The sequence below is a fragment of the Malania oleifera genome, chromosome 1 (assembly GCF_029873635.1).
Source record: "Malania oleifera isolate guangnan ecotype guangnan chromosome 1, ASM2987363v1, whole genome shotgun sequence".
NCBI lineage: Eukaryota > Viridiplantae > Streptophyta > Magnoliopsida > Santalales > Ximeniaceae > Malania > Malania oleifera.
Window position 1 is genome coordinate 136,293,026 of NC_080417.1, and position 17,006 is coordinate 136,310,031.

A 17,006-nucleotide genomic window follows, 5' to 3' on the forward strand; every position below is an offset into this window, starting at 1 on the left:
ACAACTATGAACCTCAATCATACAAATAATGCCAGAGTTTTCTAGTTCTATCCATAGACCTGCATTTCCATAATTACATGTATCTCCAAAACATTTTAGTATGTTCAAAAACATTTCAGTATGTTCACAAACATTCTTTTCTCCAAAGACTTAAAACATAAGGACGAAAAACATAAACATTTACATTCCCCAAAACTAACATAGGAATATATCCTTTTCTTTTTATATTTCCCAATAATGCTATAAAAACATCGAACTCTCAAAGCTCAATCTCAAGGAAATCCTGAAAAAGATAAATTCATATTCGGGTGAGACACATCTCAGTAAGGGAAAAAAATACATATATTAAAACAGTGTGTGGCCAACATGAGTTTATATAACAACATAATATTTAACATTTGAAAATCGTTAACATAATTTCTGAAATCATTCTCTGATCCTAACCAAACACATGCAAAATATTTAACCCACGAGATTATCCAAGGATAGGGGTGATTACCTGCCCATACAAGTAGTAACCCTCTGCTCTGATATCTAGGCAACCCAAAGGTCACAGTTAAAGCATACCAGGGCACTCACCTTACTCAATAAGCCCTCAAGTGATAAATTGATCTCGTACTCACACAGTTCATATAAAAGTTTACCGGCAAAGGCTCCCAAGAATAGGGAAATCTACCCACTCATACAAGCAGTTTCCCTCTACCCTAGCACGTTATGCAACCTATTGCTACACCTGATACAACTAGGACACTCGTCTTTCTCAGCAAACTCTCGGGTGAAGAGTTTGCCTCGCCTAAACGTAACATGTTCCACTAACATAAATACTGCTAATACCATAATACATTGTTCTTTATGTCATTGTTCAACCATTCACCTATGTTCATGTTCATAACTTTAACATTTCACTTCATTTCACTTTAAGTGACTCTTTCCCATTTTACATTGTTCACATTTCACATTTCATTTCCATTTCATTTATTTCCCTTTTCATTTCATACCCAACATCTTTCAGCTATTTTACCCAGTATCTTTCAACTGTTTTACTCAACATTTTTCAGTTGTCATACATTTACCCAATATCTTTCAGCTGTTTTACCCAACATCTTTCAACTGTTTTACCCAACATATTTCAGCTATTTCACCCAGCATATTTCATCTGTTTACCCAGCATATTTTAACTGTTTACATGGTTGCATTAACACACACAAGCAACATATTTCATATAACACTTTCATACTCAGTTTATTTCTTGAATATCCCGCATCTCATACATATAACATATTTTCACACAACATTCCTATTTACTCATGCCACACAATTTGGCAGTAAAAATCATACATTGCCTGAAAAATAAGCGAATACCTTTCATTTTTTACATAATTATCCTAAAAATATTTTTCACTTTCATTAGTTCATTTTCACATATACGTATCTAATAAACAGCCCTAAACTCAGAAAAACATAATTTAAATGGTGGGCATTTTAAACCCATACCGAAGCATACGCACGTATATATAACACAATTCATTTTTTATTAAATTTATGAAAATTCTGATTTAATATATATTTTTTCCCTTACCTGATTTCTTGAATTACGCCAACAAGGACCCCGAAAAATAGTTGCGGCGCTCACCCGGACCCTAGTTCAAAAACCTTAGTTCCATTAAATTATTCCTAAATAAAATACTATTTAAATATTTCCTATGGCCATAATTTTCAAATAAATAGTTATACCCGCAAATATAATTATTTAGCCAAATTTTCCAAATCTCACTCTCACTTTGGAGTGGGGCCTAGAAAACCCCAATTGGAAGTTTACCTATGCCAAAATGACGACAATCGCGACTAGGACCATGTGGTGGTACCTAATCGTCGATTTAACTGCATATTTACAGAAAAATTAGGAATATGAGGAAAAATTACCTTTCTCTAGGAGTAGGGCTTAAGTCATTCCCACGACAAATCTGCTCCCGTAGAAATGTCGGTGGCGGAGTTAGGAATCCAACGACACCTTATGTTTCCCAATCCGCAGCATATCGGAGACGAGATGGAGGAGAGTGGGAGAGAAGGGACAAGGAGACGGAGGGATGCAGATGCTCTCTCTATTAAAAAAATCAAACCTATCCTTCTTAGCTTCAGGAAGTTATCATTTTATAACTTACACATATTTTATATATATATATATATATATATATATATATATCTTATTTCAATTAGTTTTTTGTTTCTTTCATACTTTTTATTTATTTATTTATTTATTACATCAATTTAATAATGTTTAACTAATTAATTGATTAATAATTTTAATTAATTAATTAATTTTATTTATTATTTTTCCTAATTATTTTATTTTTTCAGGTCTTTACAACGATGTTCAAATAACAAATCCACTCTGATTAAAATATCGGTGGCTGAATTTGGAACCCAAGGATATTTCCCATTCTTCGATCGACGCACGTTTGGCCGAGAAAATCAAGGAGAGAGAGAGAGAGGTCGAGGAGAGAGAAAGGAGAGAGAGTTGTGAGCAGAAGGGGGTTCTCTAGATTGGAAATCTTTAGAAAGCTTGAATCTTATGCTTTCATAAGATATAATATTATTATACATATATATATTATTAAATTAAATTAAATAAATAAACAATATTATATATCATATTCATATTATATATATATATATATATATATATACACATTACTTTTACCCTTATATATATAATGTTGTTTATTTATTTTATTTAATTTAATAATAATTAATTAATTAATAATATATACATATATATATATATTACACTTCCATGCCTATTATTTTTGGGGTCGTTACATTCCTTCTTCATAAAAATTTTGTCCTCGAAATTTGTTAACTAACACTTATCACAACCTCCTCTAGGAATCACTAAAATGTTTACTCAACTCTAGAAAGAGCCGACAATTACCCACATAGTAGCTCCGTCCCAAGTTTATTAGTTACTCTCACTTATGGTGGAGGTAACCATTCTCACTTATGTAATTACACGTATATAAATATATATATATATATATATATATATATGTGCATGACAAATAATAAAAATGATTTTCACTTCTATACACACACAAATAAACTCCATACTGAGCATATTCTTCCATCGGCATCAGCATAGACTTCACACAGAGTTTCTATGTTGAGCACAACTTCTCATCGACATTAGTATAGACTTCACACAGAGTTTCTATACTAAGCATATTTTCCCATCGGGACCAGTATAGACTTCACACATAGTTTCTATACTGAATCTTCACACAACAGTTCCCATAGTCATCTTACATTTTCCAAATCAATGCAAAGTCTAACATATCCTTAAAAAACATCAAACTGTCATCTTCACATAATCATATAAAACATGTCATGTCGTGTCTCGACATAAAATCGTCATATCATAACCCAGCATATAGTCATCTTATCAGATCTAGGCATATAGTCATCATATCATACCCCAGCACACAGTCGTCATATCATAACTTAACACACATCCGTCTCGACAGACAGCCGTTATATCATAACTCCTATCATACAATACCATACAATGCAATTTATAATAACAACACTGTAACATGATCTCATTTTCATAAGTCCATATAAAATCTAACATGTTCACAATTCTATATAAAATTTGTATTATTATATTTTTGTTTAAAACTGCTATTTATGAACTCAGCATAAGCCATCTGAACATCATGTTAAATCATACAATAATAATTATTCTCAGAAGTCTCTAGAGTATTCTCCGATCTCATTCATATAAATCTACAATTTACATGAGCCATACATATCAAGTACTCACTGAAAGGCGTCTCGCATCACTATCCCTAAAATCATCAAGCCCTCAGACCTAAGTCTTGAGGATCGAGGAGCTTCGTATCGCCATTCCCTTTTTTTTCCTTTTTCCATAATTACTTCAACCAACACCAGTAATTTCCCCAATTTCCATTCATTCATATGTTAATATCAAACTATTATATCTATAACTCGGTAAAAAAAATTACATTTCTATATATGTAAACACATTTCCACCGTCCAGATAATATCTCCAGATTTTTAATGCAAAAACCACTGCCATAAATTCCAAGTCATGCATCGGGTAATTCTTCTTGTACTCCTTGAGTTGTCGAGAAGCATATGCACTTACTTTCCCTCATTGTATTAGCACGCAACCAAGCCCTTTCTGAGACACATTACTATAAATTGCAAAACCCCCTTCTCCTGAAGGAATGGTCAGTACCGGCGCAAAGACGAGTCATTGCTTTAACTCCTGGAAACTTTGCTCGCATTCGCCTATCCATTCATATCTTATATTCTTCTTGGTCAACTTAGTTAAAAGACCTGACAACTTGGAAAAGCCCCCTGCGAATCGGCGGTAATATCCTGCCAATCCTAAGAAACTCCTGACCTCGTGGACATTCTTTGGTCTTGCCCAGTCCACCACTACCTCTATCTTACTCAGGTTCACAAAAATACCACCCCTGGATATCACGTGCCCGAGAAATGCAACCTATTCTAACCAGAACTCACATTTCCTAAATTTGGCATACAATCTCCTTTCCCTCAACACCTGAAGTATCATCCCCAAATGATCCTTGTGCTCCTCATGACTCTTTGAATATACTAGAATATCATAAATGAACACCACCATAAATCGATCCAAATATTCATGAAATACTCTGCTCAAGAGGTTCATGAATGTAGGAGGGGCATTAGTCAATCCAAAGGGCATAACCAAAAATTCATAATGGTCATATCGAGTTCAGAACGCTGTTTTAGGTGCATCCTATGCCTTGACCCTTACTCGACGGTACCCGGATCGAAGATCAATCTTAGGGAAAACCTGTGTTTCCCAAAGTTGGTCAAACAGATAATCTAAACGAGGAATCGGTTACTTGTTCTTAATTGTCACTTTATTTATCTCTCGGTAGTCGATGCACATTCTTATTGACTAGTCCTTCTTTAACAAACAACATCGGTGCACCCCATGGTAATACATTCGGCCTAATAAATTCCTTGTCCAACAACTCATGTAATTGTTCTTTTAATTCTCTCAACTCTGCTAGAGTCATTATGTATTGAGCCTTCAAAATGGGTGTCATTCCCATAAATAGGTTGATAAGAAACTCCACCTCACACTCGGGAGGTAACCCCAGCAAATCCTCTGGGAACACATCGAGAAATTTCCTTACTATCAGGATATCCTCAAGTTTTAAATTACCCTCTTTGCTCTTTTAAACAAGCTATGTACCCCTGACTCCCATCCAGGAGTAGCATTTTAGCCTGTATAGCTGATAGGATCGGTGGTGAAGTGCGTACGTATGACCCCACGAATCTGTACTCCTACTCCCCGAGAGGTCAAAATACTACTTCCTTCTTATAACAGTCCATACTGACATAGTTGCATGCTAGCTAGTTCATCCCCAGAATTACATTAAAATCGTGCACGTCAAAAACCACAAGATCAGCCAGCAATGTTCTCCCCTATATGTTGATCTAATAATCCTTAAAAATCCTTCTACACACTACCATGGTCCTTATTTGCATGGCCATCGATAGATCAACACCCAATGGCTGAGTTTTCACCCCATATGATTTTATAATCTTCCTAACTATAACTGAATGTGTTGCCCCTGAATCAATCAATACAATTGCTTTATTTGATAGAAATGAAATATTACCTATCACCACTTCATTTGCCTTTTCTGCTTCTCCCATCGTAAAAGCATAGACCCGAGCCGGGGCGGTGTTCCTCTGCTGGCCGCCTCGAGGTGCCTAACCATCTCCCTAAAATTGGCTAATGGGGGTGGCATTGATCAGCAGTGCACGACATTCCCGTGTAAGGTGGCCAAGTCTACCGCACTGATAACACGTCCTTGTTTCCTGCCAGCATACCCCTACATACCTCTTATTACACCTGGGGCATGGAGGGCATGACAGATAACCCTGTTCAGCTCGATTTCCCACCACTGGTCTTTGGTCCATATTGTTGTTCTTCCTACTCCATGGACCCCGACTAGAACTCGCCTAAAAACTAGGAGGCGCAGGCCTCTTCCTTTAACTCTGTCTTCCTGTATCCCTCTGCCGACTAACCTTGTGACAACCCGAATAAAAATGGAATTTAGATAACAAAAAGGAAGGGAAATGAAACCAGTAATAGAAAGAGGAAGTCAACTTCGTCGACGAACACGAGTACTTTGGAAGGAATAATTGAGGGGGGGATCATCAGGGCTTCGTTGACGAATATAGGGGATTCGTCGACGAGGACTTAAGAGAATTTGTCAACGAAGACTGAATTTCATCGACGAAGAAATACCGAAAGGCGTTTTGAGTCGACTGAATTTCATCGACGAGGACTGAATTTCGTCGACGAAATTAATGAAGGATTCGTCAACGAATGACATGGCTCGTCGACGAATCCAGTTCTATAAATAGAAAAATCTAGATTTTTAACTTCATAACTAAGTAAATTATCTTCTCTCTCTCCCCCTTCGGCCCTCTCTCTCTCTCTTATCGATTTTGGGCTAGATTTACACCAGATCAACAATCCGAAGTCACCACGACGCTCCTAGGGAAGTTCTCTCCAAATCTGCCAAAGCGGATCATTGGTGAAAGTAAGTTGAAAATCATCCCTGGGTTGAGGTAAGGCTTTTTAAGCCAAATTTGGTCTCACAACAGTTATAGGAAATGATATACACGTAGAAATACTGAAGTTTAATACTGAGAGTTTTCAGTTTCAGGGTATTGATCAAGAAATCCTACGGGGGTTAGACCAGGATATTTTAGGGGTTTTCTCAGTAGTTAGGTAAGGGAATAAACTAAATCAGTCATTTTTATACAAATTATTATTACTTATGAGAAAAGTTATTTTCGGGAAAGCATGTATTATAGCTACACATTACGAAGGAAAATGTACGTTTGAGAAAATTCTGCTATATGTTGAAATGTGTATATATATGTATGAGATGCTAGAAAGTATGATTTTAAAATGCAATGTATGGTTTTATACAACAAATGTGTGGCATGAATATTATTTTATGTGGGAAAATATTATGATATGATGATGATATGAATGTAGTATGATTTGAGAAATTATGAAAGTATACAATACATTATGATTCTGACAAATATATGATTAAATGATTATTTTCGGAATGACGCATATATATATGTATGATTTCGGTGCAAGGTCGTATCGGCGCAAGGCCGTATCGGTGCAAGGCTGTATCGGCGCAAGGCCGTATCGGCATAAGGTCGTATGTATGTATGATTTCGGCGCAAAGCCGTATTTACAAAATGTTCGGCACAAGACCATAATTATGAGAGATGTTATATTTTCATGTACTATATGTTATCAGAACCCGGATATTAGTTTAGTTCAGTTTCAAGAGCTCAGTACCGTAGCTATATAGATCAGATATCTATATTCAGACTTGTGCTAACCACCCCACGAGGGGATGGGAGATGGATAGTCGATGTGGCTTTCAGTGTAGAGTTATAGACGTCCACCTGACAGTCTGGACCAGGGTGTGGCAGACCCATCATACTTACAAACATATTTGACTTGACAGTGGTCGACCAACCATTTTCGGGTCCTGCCTTCGAGTTACACAACCCGTCATAGGGGGTAACATATGACATTAGCTAACTATTCATCCTAGGTATGTTTTCAGTAGTATCAGTTATAACAAATGTTTTATGTACGATATGACTTCCAGAGTGTGGCGGACCCATCATACTTACAGACATATTTGACTTGACAGTGGTCGGCCAGCCATTGTCGGGTCCTGCCTTTGAGTTGCACAACCCGTCATGGGGGGTAATACATGACATTAGCTAACTATTCATCCAGGGTATGTTTTCAGTAGTATTAGTTATAACAAATGTTTTATGTACGATATGACTTATTAGAAAATATGAAAGCATATGATTACTCAATATGATATGATGAACGTTTACAAAAATATGACATGTACTGTATATGTATAATTGCATTAAACGGTCATGTTGCCACACAATTGTATTTAGTTTATTTTCCCTTACTGAGATGTGTCTCACCCCCAACATTAATTAATTTTTCAGGAAACCCTGAGTGACCGGCGGGTTGTGGCCGCCGTTGAGTTAGGGATATTACCCCGTTAGGAGGGTAAGATTTTGTACTAGGGTCAAAATTATTTTGTGTTTGATCCTAGAGTTATTTTGATGTTTTATGAGAATGTATATAAATACAGTTACATGATGTTGTAGAAAACTCTGGTATTATACTTTATGGATGGATGATTTAGATTTTATGCTTGTTGCTGCTTAGGTTTCCGTTGTGATTGACAAGTGTCCTTGTTACCTACGGGTTCGAGTAGATTTTTCCATTTATTATATTACATTTTATATTGAGAAATTGAGGGTCGTTACACACCTCGACTATGGTGGCTTTGTCCACTAGCTCTAAGAAGTCCCGTATTTGCAACACTGCCACCTACTCATATGTTTCCTGCCTTAGCCTTCTCTCAAACCTCTGCGCCTTCCTGAACTCATCGGGGATCATAAATAGGGAAAAATGGGATAGCTCCATGAACTTAGCAGCATACTATGGCATTGTCATATGACCCTGAGTGAGATTCTGAAACTCCTCTGTCTTAGCATCTCTAATAGAAGCGGGGAAGTAGTGGTCGAAGAATATCTCCTTAAACCGTCCCCAAGTCGGAGCCACTGTGTGACAATATGCTTAATTTTCACATATATATTTTTTAATATAATAAAATCAATATCACAAATCCCAATTCAGTAGATCATAATTCACTTAGACCCGTGGGTACCAGGGATACTTCAACACACATAACGGAAGCCTAAGCAGCAAGAAATATACAATCACAATATTATAAATATGAAAACATCCATCACATTACCATAAATACCAGAGTCACTATATCCACTGTATTTCAATATATACATCCCAAAACAAAATCCAGGGACATTTCCCACAAAATCCAACTAGCCCTACTAAAACTTACCCTTCAAAGAGGGCAGATAAACAGTACTAGATCAGTAGGGCTTTTCCCGCTCTCCTATCAGGGGCTCTTGAAAATTTATAAAACTTTGGGATGAGACACCTCTTAGTGAGGGAAATAAGCTAATACTAGTGTGTGGCAACATGAGTATTTCGTGTTATACATATACCGTACAAAACATATTCAGTAAACTGTTATGTTAGATCTGGGAAAACATATATATCATCAAAACATGGCTGAACATACTGCATTTTCATAAACATATATCATCTCATATAATAATAATACAAAAACATTCCTGGTAGGTTAGTTGGCTGTTGTCATGTATTATCCCCACATGACTGGGTTGTGTGGTTTGATGGCGGGACTTGACAATGGTTGGCCGACCATTGCCAAGTCAAAAGCACAGTCTGTAAGTCTGATGGGTCTGCCTGACATGGTTCGTACACCAGGGGTGCTCACACACTTCTTAAAACCACATCGACCATCCAATCTCACACCACTCTGTACAGCGGCGTTAACACAAATATCATGATCATGTGACCATGAACACATAACAACGGTACCGTGCAAGTGCTAGCCTAGACCAAGCCAACCAGGTTCCGATACCATATAACATATACTAAAACTATGATACATGGGTATTTCATATCATTAATTATCAAATCAATCATATCATTTTGCATATATACGTATATCATGAAAATCATCGGCTCGTACACCAGTATTTCACATTTTATCACAGCTCGGCCCGTACGCCGGCAAATCATATCATATTATAGCCCGTACGCTGGCAAATCATTTTCATAACTCAGCCCGTATGCCGGCAATCATACACATAGCACAGCCTGTACGCTGGCAAATCATATCCATGGCACAGCCCATACGCTGGCAAATCATACACATAGCTCGGCCTGTACGCCAACAAACATATATAAAAATCTCAGCCCATACGCCAGTTTTCTATTATAAAAATCCTTATCATAATCACATTTCCAGATAACAGTATTTCATAACAATTTCTACTCATGCCACACTGAACAGGTTTTTCATATATTCAACATACCATCATTTTCAACAGTGTTTTCTCAAATATAAATCATATATATAGACATATTTACTTTCCTGAAATCAAATGCTATATATACATTCATTTTTTTAAAAGAACTAGCTTAGTTTATCCCCTTACCTGTGTTCTGAAAAGCCGCTAAATCAAACACTCCTGCACTAGCAGGGTTCCCCATTCAACACCCTAGAAACATCATTCCCCAAAACTAAAGTTTAGTATTTCTACACATATATCACTTCCTACAACTATCAATTAACCAATAACTGAGTAGAAAGCCTTACCCTGGATTTGGGATGGTTTCCAACTCAGCCCCATCGACGATCCGCTCCGGCAGACTTGCAGAGAACTTTCCTAGGAGTGCTGTGGTGGCTTCAGATCGTCGAATAGGAGGAAATCCGACCCAAAATCTTAGTGAGAAGAAGGAGAAATTGTGTGAGGAGAGAGAGAGAGAGAGAGACTAGGTGCAAGAAAATGAAGTGAAAATCACGTTTAACCCTATTTATACTGTGGAATTCATCGACGAGCCACCTCACCTCGTCAACAAATCCTGTAGAAAGTTCATCGACGAACTTCAACCCTCGTCGACGAATTTCAGGCTTCCAAAAATCCGCTCTCAGTATCTTCTTGTCGATGAGCTCCTGTTATACCCTCGTCGACGAGTCCCCTGTATTCGTTGACGAGGAGCTGAAAAATTCCTCAAGATTATCCTTTCGAAAATGCAACATCGTCGACTGCCTCCTTCTGCTCCCGGTTCCCATTTCCCTTTCTTTTTATTATTTAAATATCATTATTCTTCGGGTCGTTACACACTGGTATTGACCTCTGCTCTTCTAGGAGCTTCACCGCTGACCACCATCGCTCGGCTTCTCCTGTCAGCTTAAATGTGTCATATAAAACTCTCTACTCATTAATGTAGTGTAGCATTTCGAGTATTTTCTCAATCTCCTATATCTAATTATCTGCCATAATCGGGTCTGCACTTCATGAATAGGCCGGGGGATTCATTCGGGTAAACTACTTTATCATGCAACCCTAGTCTACCACGGGCAACCCCACTCCCTAGAACTTCGTGCTATCTCAGCCATAACCTGCTGAGCAACACTACACAAGACCTGATCTGAATCACTAGCACCTAAGTTGGAAGCCCCATATGGCTACTCCCTCCAACGTTTGCATTATTGTTCCCGAAGTCCATTATGAGAATATAACAGTGAATGACTTCTTAGAATCCCATTGCCAGCACACGACTAATACCATTAACTAACTAATCTTGAAATTCACTACCCTCTCATACTAAAATACCTAGACTTTCTCCTCACCATGAACTAGTAACCCTCCAAATTTCTAATCTCAGGTTTCGATCTTACAGTTCAAAAACAGAACCGTTAATGGTATGCCATAATTTTCCTGAAACCGTTGCCTCAGGAAAACCACAGAAGACCGTCACAAAATCTCTGCCTCTGGGCTACAAGACAAAAACCCCATTCCAATCCTTCTCTTGACTCATTCCTATACTCTGGTAATATTATCTACTATAGTCTGTAAAATCTAGCAACCTAAGCTTTGATATCACAAGTAACGACCCGAAAATTTAAAACAACCAAATAACATGATTAACGACGCCATTAGATAAATGCTCTAATACCACTTACCACGACCCTGAAAAATTTCAATACATCATATACATAAATACCCAGAATGCCATATCATAACTACGATCAATGCATACATGCCCCGATACCACGATTGTCATGTTATAAAGAACCCAGTAGGGTCCGTGGTATCACTGTCCATAACATAATAAAACAAACAACGGAAGCAAATATTTTTCCTAATGTCATACCTACCAGAGTACTAACCCAACTAGGACATCTACCAGAGTCCCAAAATAATACATATGACCACCCGAAATATCCAAAAACATTTAGCATAAACCATACAGTATCCTGCCCACACTCACCCTGTAGGAACCCGAACCCGGAAAAGAAAAGAAAGTAAATAAAAGAAGAGAGAAATAAGGGAAAAGAAAAGAAAAAGAGGAAATTGGTTTGGCAGGACCCCAAACCGTTGATGGTTTCACTGAGCTCAGGAAAGATCGTTGACGGTTACAATCAACTGAGGGCATTGACCTGCCAAACCGTCGACAGTTTTGTGAGCATAGGGAAAACTGTTGATGGTTTTCTTGCGGGCTAGCCTTACTTAAGGGCTAAGCTAACTTCTATTTTCATAACTTAAATTTCCTCTCTCTCTCTCTCTCTCTCTCTCTCTCTCTCTCTCTCTCTGTACAGTGACTTTTGAGACTTTCTCTCTCAACTCCCACTCTCTCATGGCTATCTCTTCCCCGTAGGCTCACCCGGAGCCCGTGTTTACTCTCTGATCATCTCTCACTCCTCTCTCGGGTTGCTGGTTTGTTTTTGGCAGTGGGTTTACAAAGCTAGGGTTTTCCGTTTTTCGAACGAAATCAGTTTCTTTGTTAGAAACGGGTAAGGGAAATAAGTTAAGTCAGGTTTTTATCAAAATTGAACCGATTAAACTGCGTTATATGTATGTATATTCATGATTTCAGTGTTATTTCAAAATCCAACCGTTCAAAGAGGGGTTTTATAAGTTATGGTTATATCTTATGGTATTTCAAATGAGATGAATGGTGGAAAGCATGGTTTTCATCATACTAACGAAATATACTACGAGGCATTTCTTGGTTGTTTATTGGATTATGTTCAAATACTAAAATCGTGTGGCATGTGAATAATCTATATGGTTATTGTATAACCGAATGAGTATGGTTGTGAAAATATATCATAGAATGGTGATTTACACTGGTTGTGAAAAATACTGGAATTGTTTGTGAAAAATACTGGAACTGTTGGTGTAAAATACTGGTTTCATTTGTTGGCTGAGAGCTGGGTTTTATTTGACGGCTGAGAGTCGGGTTTTATTTGATGGTTGAGAGCCAGGTTTTATTTGACAGTTGAGAGCTGGGTTGTGATATGGTGGCTATATGCTGGGTTTTAATATGACGGCTGTATGTCAGAATTGTGAAATGATAGATTTTATACGAAATGAGAATATATTACAGTTTTTACTATTTAAATTGCATGATATAATTTAAGAACCCTGAGGACCAGTTGTGTTGAGAGCACAGTACCATTGCCAGTGATTTGTTTGGTTAGGTGCACCCACACTGTAGGGGAAGTGTAGGGGGTTTCAATTGATTGACCTACGTAGAGTTGTTGTACCTCCCCTAGGGTCCGAACTAGGTAGTGGTATGGCAATCGGACCTGCAACTGAGCTTGCGGATGCCTATAGATGTACTTGCAGATGGTTAATTTGAGTTAGTTTGGGTTGATCACCTAGGCTAAGTCTAGCCTTTGTGCCGCACAACCCGTCATGGGGGTTAATCATGTCGTTAGTCCAGGGGGTGTCTTTTATGTATATGTGAATTTTTGTAAATGATATTATCTATCCGGTGAACTGATTTATACTATGGAAGTAAATGCATATTTTTCAAACTGTACAAGTATGAGTAACATTTCACCAATACTAGTTTTGGATAAATGAAGAAATGGATATTTTCTCATTCTACTAAAACTCATGTTGGCCACACCCTGATTTTAACTTAATCTGTCTTACTGAGAGGTGTCTCATCCCAACGATCATTTTACTTTTCAAGAGATACCAAGGATCATGCTTAGTTGGAAAAAAAAAAAGGCCGAGTTTAGTCTGTCTAGTTGTAGTTGTATGGACTCAAATGGTTTTCTTTTATTTTACTGGTTTGTAATATGGGTATTTGGAGACCTTATGTATGAAGTGAGACACCTCTTAGTAAGATGAAATACATTATTATCAGTGTGTGGCAGATGAGTTCCATTGTGAAAATTATTTATATATGTCTCTTATATTACCCCTAAATATACGCAACATCAGTATAATCAATATGATGCAGTTAGACAAGTCTACTAACGTAAGTTTTGCGACATATCACACACAAGGTAAAGCAGTTTATAATAAATTTACTAACGTAAGGTTTACGACATATCACAAACAATATAATGCAGTTCAATTACATTTACTGACGTAGGTTTTACAACACATCACAGATAACTATATTTACACTTCTATAGCACTTCTATATGCCACACAGACCTTCTCCTTCGATTTATACACCACACAGGCCTTCGGCATCAATATAGACTTCACACAGAGTTTCTATACTGAGTATCACCACTTCAATTTATGCGCCACATAGGCTTTCGACATTAGTATAGACTTCATACATAATTTCTATACTGAGCATCACCACTTCAATTTATACGCCACACAGGCCTTAGGCATCAGTATAGACTTTATACAAAGTTTCTATACTGAACATCACCACTTCATATTTTTCAATCAAATGCAAAATCTAACTAACCATTTCATGATTAATGGAATTAAACTATCATATCTCCATATCCATATCAAACCTATCATTTTATAATTTCACAGTAATCCCACTATATACATATATCCATAAACTAGTAGTACGTCATGTACTCACAATATCATACCATAACAATTTCAACAAATTCATATAAAATTATTTGTTAATTAATCTCATGCCACATGGTTATACGTTAAAATTTTCATTTATGTAATCTGCCGGGAAAAAGTGCTTATTTCTAAAATCTGGTCCAATTGTTTTTTGAAAATTCTATTTAGTTTTAAACATGCAATTGTTCCTAAAATGGAGGCACACGAAACCACCCTCTTGGTTATTCCCAAATATGTATAACACTCAAAAATGACCATTCCATACGTCCAAATCATACAGAAATTCAAATACACCGAAAATTTTATTTAATTTAAACATGCAATTTTTCCTAAAATGGAGACACACAAACCACCCTCTTGGTTATTCCCAAATATGCATAACAGTAAAAAAAAAAAAAAGACCATTCCATACACCCAAATCATACAAAAATTCAAATATGGTGTATACGTATAATATACTCAAATTTAATCGATTCAAAATCTTTAAAAAGCTGACATAATGTATTCCACTCCGATTAAAATGTCGGTGGTCGAATTTGAAACTCAGGGATATTTCTCGTTCTTCGATCGACATGCGTTTGACCGAAGAAATCGAGGAGAGATAGAGAGGGGTTGAGGAGAGAGAAAGTAGAGAGAGAGAGAGAGAGAGAGAGGGACGAGAGAAAGTTGTGAGCGCAGGGGGGTTCTTTGGATTAGAAATCTTTAGAAAGCTTGAATCTTAAGCTTTCATAAGATATAATATTATTATTTTATATATATATCTATTATTATATCATATTCATATTACATATATATACATTACTTTTACCCTTATTTATATAATATTGTATATTTATTTAATTCAATTTAATAATATTTAGTTAATTAATTAATAATATATATATATTTACACTTTCATGCCTATTATTTTTGGGATCGTTACATGGGCAAAGTTGCTTTTGCATAGGAAAATCTCAATCCCATGCACTGAGCAAGGAGGTCAGGTGTGATAAGCTCCTAATCATGCCATTGTCAAGGGCTCGATTGGCGAGATTGTTAAGTCATTGAGAGGAGGGCTATAAAATTATTTTTATCTTTCTAATTTTGGGGTTTCAAAACAATTTCAACATGGGAAAATGAAAGATTATATACAACGGTGCACCATAAAAATAATATTTGAAAATGAAGTATAGTACGAGATGCATCAAAATGGAGTTTAAAAAACTAAACAAAATTGTATATTAGGTATACATCCACATATTAGGAACAAATTGTTAATGCCTACTTAAGAAACATGCACCATAAAATCACAAAAGGATTTTTCAAGTTCAAGATCTTTAACTCTTTTTACACACTTTCTATTTTTACTTATTTTCTTCACATTGCTTATGCTTTCATAGCCCCATTCTACTCTACAACCTTTATCCCACTCCAAAAGCATTGTAATATATATATTTACACTAAAAGAGGGCGACACCTCCATTTATTTATTAATAAACTCTCACTTTTGGTGGAAGAATACCATGATTACAAGATAAGAAAAAGAGAGATTACAAAAAAATAAAATAAAACCCTCTCAGAAACAACACCAGCAATCAACCAAACCAGGACAATAAAACTAAACAAAGTTAACAAAGAAGATATAGACACAAAACAACCATAAACAAATCAAAATTCACCAAACAAAACTCGAGAGTTGAACTAACAACGAACGGAAGTGAGACCCCACCTATCCATCAAAAGAATACATTTTAGATAAATAAAATAAAACACTCCTAGAAACAACGCCAGCAACCAACCAAATCAGGATAACAAAACTAAACAAAACTAACAAAGAAAATATAGACACAAAAACAACCACAAACAAATCAAAATTCACCAAACAAAACTCGAGGGTTGAACTAATGACGAACGGAAGTGAGACCCCACCTATCCAAAAGAATTGTTCTATATATATATGACTTAACTTTCCATCTTTTTGGCAATGTCTCTCTCCTTGACAAATTTTTGATTCGATGATCTTTTCTCTATTTGATTATCTAAGTTTTTCAATAATGAGTCTAATCCGTGTTTGAAAAGAAAGAATGGTGTGAGACAAATTAAAATATAGTTAAAAAAGAAGTAAGCACAATAGTGTATTAGATGTATGTCTGTAAAAAATAAATATAACGAAATAAAAGTTTTTATGCCTTATTTTAAAAATATGTACATCAAGGCACAAAAAATAAGTACTTTAGAATTGTTATACTTTGACAACTCGCTTGATTTCTATTCTTTGCAACATATCTCTTGCATTGATGATTGTACTAAATTTTAATAGCCTCTTCATCTTTTTGACAATATCTTCTCTTTTTGACAATTTTTTTATTCAATGATCTCTCCTTTACTTTATTCTCCATATT